Consider the following 6,575-nt stretch of genomic DNA (forward strand, 5'->3'; position numbering starts at 1 on the left):
TTGAAATAAGTTCTATACACATCTTTTAAGACAAACACTTCAGTGACTTCAGAAACTTCTAAAATGTTGACAGTAATTCATCTCGATCCTTGAATCTGATTTGAGATTATGTCTAAAGACGTAGGGTGAAAAAAAAAAGATGCAGGGTGATATCCTCCACCTCAATGCCTTGTCAAAGAACAACAGTCTCTCTCTTTTGCTTTCAATGGAAAAGTTAGTGAAATGCCAACTTATTGGACTATGGATAAAAACAAAACTCAACTAGCTGTGGTGGTACAGACTCTCGGGGCTGGCTCTGCTTTTCATCATCACCTCTGCCATCATTTATGGAGTCCTCAATAAGTGCCAGGCACTTTTCCTTGAATACACTCTTTTCATCCTCAGAGAAACCCTGCAAGGTAGGTGTCATTATTGTCCCTACTTTACAGACAAGGAGACTTAGATGCAGACAGGTTAAGGTCCCCTAGCATTCGGGCAGGGAGACAGCCATTGCATGTCACCACTGTATAATCCTCAGGCAGCTCAACTTTTCACACCTCCATCGCTGCTGGGTGGGGAGGGGTTGGGATGGGGGAGCAGCGAGAGTGACTGAGTGGGGGGGGGAGAGGTGTCACTTGGGACACTGAGGTTGTCACTGTTTTGTTGACACTTGGGACATGAAATAACAGAGAGCCCTTAACACCAGAATTCTATCCTCTGCAAAAGAGAAAAGACCCTTGGGAGTAAGAGAAATAAAACAAACCAGAGAGTTTGTAAATTCTGAAGCCTATGAGAAATCCTCAGAAATATTAATACTTTCATATAATGAGAATTTTATTTTTAAGTCTGCTGTCTTTAATAGGGATAAAAAGACATTTCTTTTTCCAAAAGAACCATGCCCTGTTGCCCTCAAATTGCCTGAGTTATTAATCTTCAATCATAGAGGACTACATTATCAAGCACCACATTTAAAACTAAAGTAAAACTAATCTAAAGTCAACTTTCAAGAAATGTCTCTTTTGTGGGAAAGCCACAGGAAATGCCTCCAGAGTAAAACCCCAAATCTGAATGACTGGCTTTTTTTTTTTTTAGCTTTTCCCCCAGATGTTTCCCTAGTTGGTGCCTTGTGGTAGCTACCTGACCACCCCAGCTAAAGGCGTCATCAGTCACTTCGTTGTCTAGCTAGCACGTGTCACGCTGTGGCTCCTTCCTTGAGCTTATCATTCTCTGTCATTTTCTTGTTCTTTACTTAGCTACATGTTTACTGTTTCCCTTTCACTGAGATATGTCCCAAGAGAGCCTGAACTGTGTTGTTTTAAACTTAATTACCCACGGGTTTCCTGTGTTTGTACCCATTTTCAGAGCAAAGACACTGACAGATTTTGCTCCTGACAATCTTTCCAAGGACATCTGCAGGGCAAATATCCTGAGAGGATAGGGATAGTGTCCCTATCCAGGGCAGAGTGCAGACTTTTTTATGATAAAAATGTCATCTCCGGCCAGGCACGGTGGTTCACGACTGTAATCACAGCACTTTGGGAGGCCCAGGCAGACGGATCACCTGAGGTCAGGAGTTTGAGACCAGCCTGGCCAACATGGTGAAACCCTGTCTCTACTAAAAACGCAAAAAAATTAGCCAGGTATGGTGGCATGCACCTGTAGTCCCACCTACTTGGAAGTCTGCGGCAGGAGAATCACTTGAACCCAGGCAGCAGAGGTTGCAGTGAGCTGAGACTGTGCCACTGCACTCTAGCTTGGGCGAAAGAGCAAGACTCCGTCTCAATTAAAAAAAAAAAAAATGTCATCTCCTTCCAGGGCAAAGGTTGGGCACTGGCTAGCAGTCCCTTTTAAAAGACTGGAGTTTCCTGAGCTTGGGGTTCCTTAGTTGGGACACAGACTCGCAGTGTGTAGGCATCCACCTGGGCTGTCCTGTATCACCCCGGGGAATTTGCAGGGCAAGGGGAACCAATGCAAACATGAAGCTCACAGTGCCTGCTGTGCTGTGAGTAATAACATCCTTTGTCTCTGGTCCTGGAGTCTCTGGTCTTCTGCTAGCATCATTAAGCAGTGGCAGCCTAACTTAGCTTGCAGGTAGTGTAAAAATCTCAGACCCCTTGTGGTTCCTCACAGTTCTGTTCATTACTCCAACTCTGGCCCCCAGAGCTGCCAGGCCTGACACATAGTGGTACTCAGTAAATCATGAATGAATGAAAATACAAAAAAATGCTTAAAAGTAAGTCAGGGTAGCCTAAGAACCTCTGACAGTAACTACCTTTCATTTTCCCCTTCAGTATTTATCCTAGATGACATTTTGGAAAAAAAAAAAAGTCTATTTCTTTAACTGAATGGGTTGGGCCATATTTTCCCACTTTGATCTTGCCCTGTGCAGTCACTTTCCTACCTGAAAACACTGTAGAAAGTGATTAGATGCGTTAAACTCTGTAAATTAGTTCTATGACACAGGGCACCGACCATGGAAAAGAGCAAAAGAGCGTCAGTCATCTGCACTCCCTGCTTAGGAGTCAAAAGTGAGACAGAGAAGCAAAATTTCTATTGCGGTGTTACCAGATCTTAAGTGGCCTGGGAGCCCTAGAAATTCCTCAGTGTTGTATTTGGGAAGGGAGAGGTTAGGCAAGGTGGGGAGTCTCTCTGACCGCTGGGTGGGTGTCGTTCGTAAGTCAGGGGCAGCGGGGATGCCCATCCTAATCCCAGCTGTACCCGCCAGTACTTCCCAGAGTGGCATGGCTGGTGCCAAGGAGGGGTCTAAGGCCCCTGGGGGCTTTCTCCGCGGGCAGGGATGGGGCTGCACCTGGAAAGGAGGGGTTGGTGTTGGGGCACCTACTGGGGTGCTCCTGGGGACCGGAGCCTGGATCTGGGAGGATGGGGACGGGGAGCCACCCCTCCTCCTCCCAGTCTAGCCCTCGCGGGACCGCCCCTTCCGGTCCCCGGTCTCGGCCCGCCGCCCCTTCCCGCACCGCACTTACCTGGCGGGAGGAGGAAGCCCGCGCTCCGACCTCCGCCGAGAGCCCTGCCAGCTCGGGAGGCGTCGGGCCCGCTCCCGGGCGAGGCCTCCCGGCCGCGCTCCCGCGGAGTCTCCAGCCGACACCCGGCGCCCCGCGCGCCCGCCCGTGTGTACGCGCGTGGCCATGGCAACGCCGCCGGGCGCCGCGGGGCCCGGCCTAACAGGTAGGGGCGTGGCCTGCGCGGCAGAGGGGGCGTGGGACTGCGCAGGGAACGCCCACCGGGTTACCGCCTGCTGACTACTCCAGGCCCCACGAGCCTGCCCCATTTCACAGATGGGAAAGCGGAGGCTCATAGGTCACATAAGTGGCCCAAGGTTTTACAGAGAGGAAGGAGCACGAAGGAGATTTGATTCAAGAATCCTTTCCATTACCCCTCGCTCTAAGCTGGATGCGTTGAGGGAGGGTGGGGGGCGATAGGGAGAGGTAGGAGATTGATGGAGCTGAACTCATGAGACCCTTGGAGGTTAGTATGCCCACTGCCCTACCCAAATCTCTAGTCCTTTCCTTTACAGACCAGAAAATAGAGTAAGAAAAGGGGACCTCTGGGAATGGGGTGGGGATTGGGAAAGGGATAGGGTGGAGTGAACAATTTTGAAAGAATGAGGATTTCTTCCATGTGCTGGGGAAAAAAATTTCCAAACTCACAATCCTGCTGCTCCTGCTCCTCCCTGTTAAGAGTGACATTTATTCATTCTTTTGCCCTTTCTCTATCTCTGCAAACATCTTCTGAGGCCTATGAGTGTCACATGCTGGTCCCAGAATACACGTGGAATACTTACTGCCCTTAAGAAGCCCCTTGTCAGTCGGCATAGGACTCGGGGGATGGAGTGTGTTGAGAAGATGTGCAAATCCTATCTCCCACCACCTCCCACTTCTGCTTGGGGGCAGAACAACCTTGCTGACTTCACCTAGAGAGTGATTCCTCTCAGTGTCAGGAAATGGCTGACCAGGTACCTCAAGAAAAACTCTAAACATTTTTCTAAGAGAGATGAACTATGGCATACTCTACCCTGGTGATTCGGTTTGGCTCTGTGTCCCCATCCAGATCTCGTCTCGAATTAAAATCCCCACGTGTTGGAAGAGGGGCCTGGTGGGAGGTGATTAAATCATGCGGGCAGACTTCCTGCTTGCTTTTCTCGTGATAGCGAGTGAGTTCTCACGAGATCTGATGGTTTAAAAGTGTGGCACTTCCCCCTTTGCTCGCTCGCGCTCTCTCTTTCCTGCTACACCATGTTACAACATGCCAGCTTCCTTGCTTCCCCTTGGCTTCCGCCATAACTGTAAGTTTCCTGAGGCCTCCCTAGCAGTGCAGAACTGTGAGTCAATTAAACCTCTTTTCTCTGTAAATTATTCACTCTCAGGGAATTGCTTTATAGCACTGTGAGAACAGACTAATACACCTAGTCAATAGGAAGAGGATCTGAGAGAAATCATGGACATCGATTTGGGGTGGAATATATGGTGAAGATGCTCAAACGTGCCTGGAGGCTTTTAGAAATGTGAACTTCTGGGCACAGACCCCAGAGATTCTGATTTAGCAGGCCTGGGACATAATCCAGGAATGTACATTTGCAACAAGCTTGACAAAACCCTGATTTACACAGTTGAACTGCAGAGACCTCTCCTGGAGCCTGTCCCTACAAATCTCTTCCAGGCCCTCAGTCTGGAAGGTTCTGCGTGGATCAGTTTCCTACAACCAGAAAGAGTCTAGGCATAAAATGCTAGGAGTGACCACAAGGGCTGGGATCCGAGTGATAGCTTCACAGGAACAGAGAGAGTCAGGCCCAGCTCCCCACACATTTCTGCCTCAGAGCCTTTGGTCTTGCCCGTTTCTCTGCCTGGAATGCACTTCCCCCTAGGAGTCTCGTTTGCTTTCTTTACTTTAGCTTTTTACTCACATGTCATCTTTTCTAAAATTGGTTTGTTGAAAAAATAAAACAACCACCATGAAATCTAACAACAAAGCAAATAAAAACAACAAGAACAACAAAAGCAAATGAAAATAAGAACAACAAAAGCACATCCAAACAAAATAAAAACCTCAACACTCTCTCCCTCTTCCCTTCTTTTTGCCATTTGCTATAGTTGGAATATTTGACCCCTCCAAATCTCATGTTGAAATTTGCTCCTCAGTGTTGGAGGTGGGGCCTGGTGGGAGGTGCTTGGGTCATGGGGGTGAATCCCTCATGGATGGCTTAGTGCTGTTTTTGTAGGGTGCATGAGTTCTCACTCTATCAGTTCCCTAAAGACCTGTTAGAAAGAACCTGGCACCTCCCCCTCGCTCACAGTCACTTCCTCTCTCATCATGTGATCTCTGCACATGCAGGCTCTACTTTCTGCCAGGAGTGGAAGCAGCCCGAGACCCTCACCAGAGGCAGCTGCTGGCACCATGCTTCTTGTACAATCTGCAGAACCGTGAGCCAAATAAACCTCTTTTCTGGATAAATTACCCAGCCTCAGATATTACTTGATAGCAACACAAATGGACTAAGATATCACTTATCATCAATTCACATACTATTTCTTTTATTTATTTATGTGATTTATTGTGTCTCCCTCCCTGACCCCTGGTAGAATCTAAACTCCATGAAGACAGGGATTTTTTTTTTTCCTGTTTTGTTCACTGCTGTGCCACCAGTCCCTAGAACAATGCTGAATGAATAAATACTCAGGGGGAAGCCCCTGCTGCCCTTCTGAAGCCTGGCCTCCTGTCCTCTGAGGACTGCTGGGCTGACCTGTCCTCACCCCAGGATGTCAGCTTCTCTAGTCCCTTGCCCAGGCCTGGACACCACCTCCACCCTTACCACTACCCCTCCGTGCTTGTCTTTAGTCAAACTCTTGTCATTAACATGAACCCAGGACACAAACTTGCTCACTATCAGACAGACCCCAGTGAAACCCAGGCTGGCCGTGAACTGGAACAGCCCATGCCCCTCACCAGGCTTTGAGAGATCATCTGTTGCTGTTAGCTGATATCTCAATGAAAAACAAACATTCCTAAACTGAGAGCAAAGCTAACACTCAGAATCAGTGGAGCCGAAGTTGCCAAATCTCAATCAGATCCTCTGTCCCTCAGGATGCCACTCTTATCTCAAGGGTGTGCAAAATTCTTGAAACCCGTATCATCCATTTTCATCTTAAAAACAGAAAATCAAATACCCAGTAATGGTCTTATGATATAATTTCCTGGACTGAGTAAGAGAGTTGTACCTTGCAATTAAACAGTGATGCGACATTAAAAAGACGGTCCCTGAAAAAAAAAATTGATGTTTCTAGATTATTTGTGCTTCTTGGCAGTGCCTTCAGTTAACCTTTTATTGAACTCTCGGTGACTACCAAGCCCATATTGTAGGAAATAAGGCTCAGAGACAGGGAGAAATGTGCCCAAGGTCACACAGCTAGAAAATCTGGCAGGCTTTGAATCTAGATGAATGTGACAAGGAAGGTATTTCCCCTGGAGAACTACAGGTGACACCTGTCACAATCACAAGATGTCACTTACTCACACCTGCTTTCTCTCATTTCTGAGCAGCCTGCACTCTTGTCTGTCCAAAGGTTCAGGCAGTGCCCAGG

The 6,575-nt window shown here is 47.9% G+C and overlaps 1 protein-coding gene across 1 annotated transcript in view; it reads right to left on the reverse strand.

Moving 5' to 3' along the window:
• The window catches only part of FHAD1 (forkhead associated phosphopeptide binding domain 1), a 157,330-nt gene extending 154,215 nt beyond the window's left edge, over nt 1-3,115 (reverse strand). Inside the window, exon 1 of the mRNA XM_026448299.1 lies at nt 2,964-3,115. The gene's annotated coding sequence lies outside the window, so the exon portion shown is untranslated. The remainder of the gene's footprint in view (nt 1-2,963) is intronic.
• Between the last annotated feature and the right edge of the window lie 3,460 nt (nt 3,116-6,575).

Source organism: Piliocolobus tephrosceles, chromosome 1 (genome assembly GCF_002776525.5).
Source record: "Piliocolobus tephrosceles isolate RC106 chromosome 1, ASM277652v3, whole genome shotgun sequence".
NCBI lineage: Eukaryota > Metazoa > Chordata > Mammalia > Primates > Cercopithecidae > Piliocolobus > Piliocolobus tephrosceles.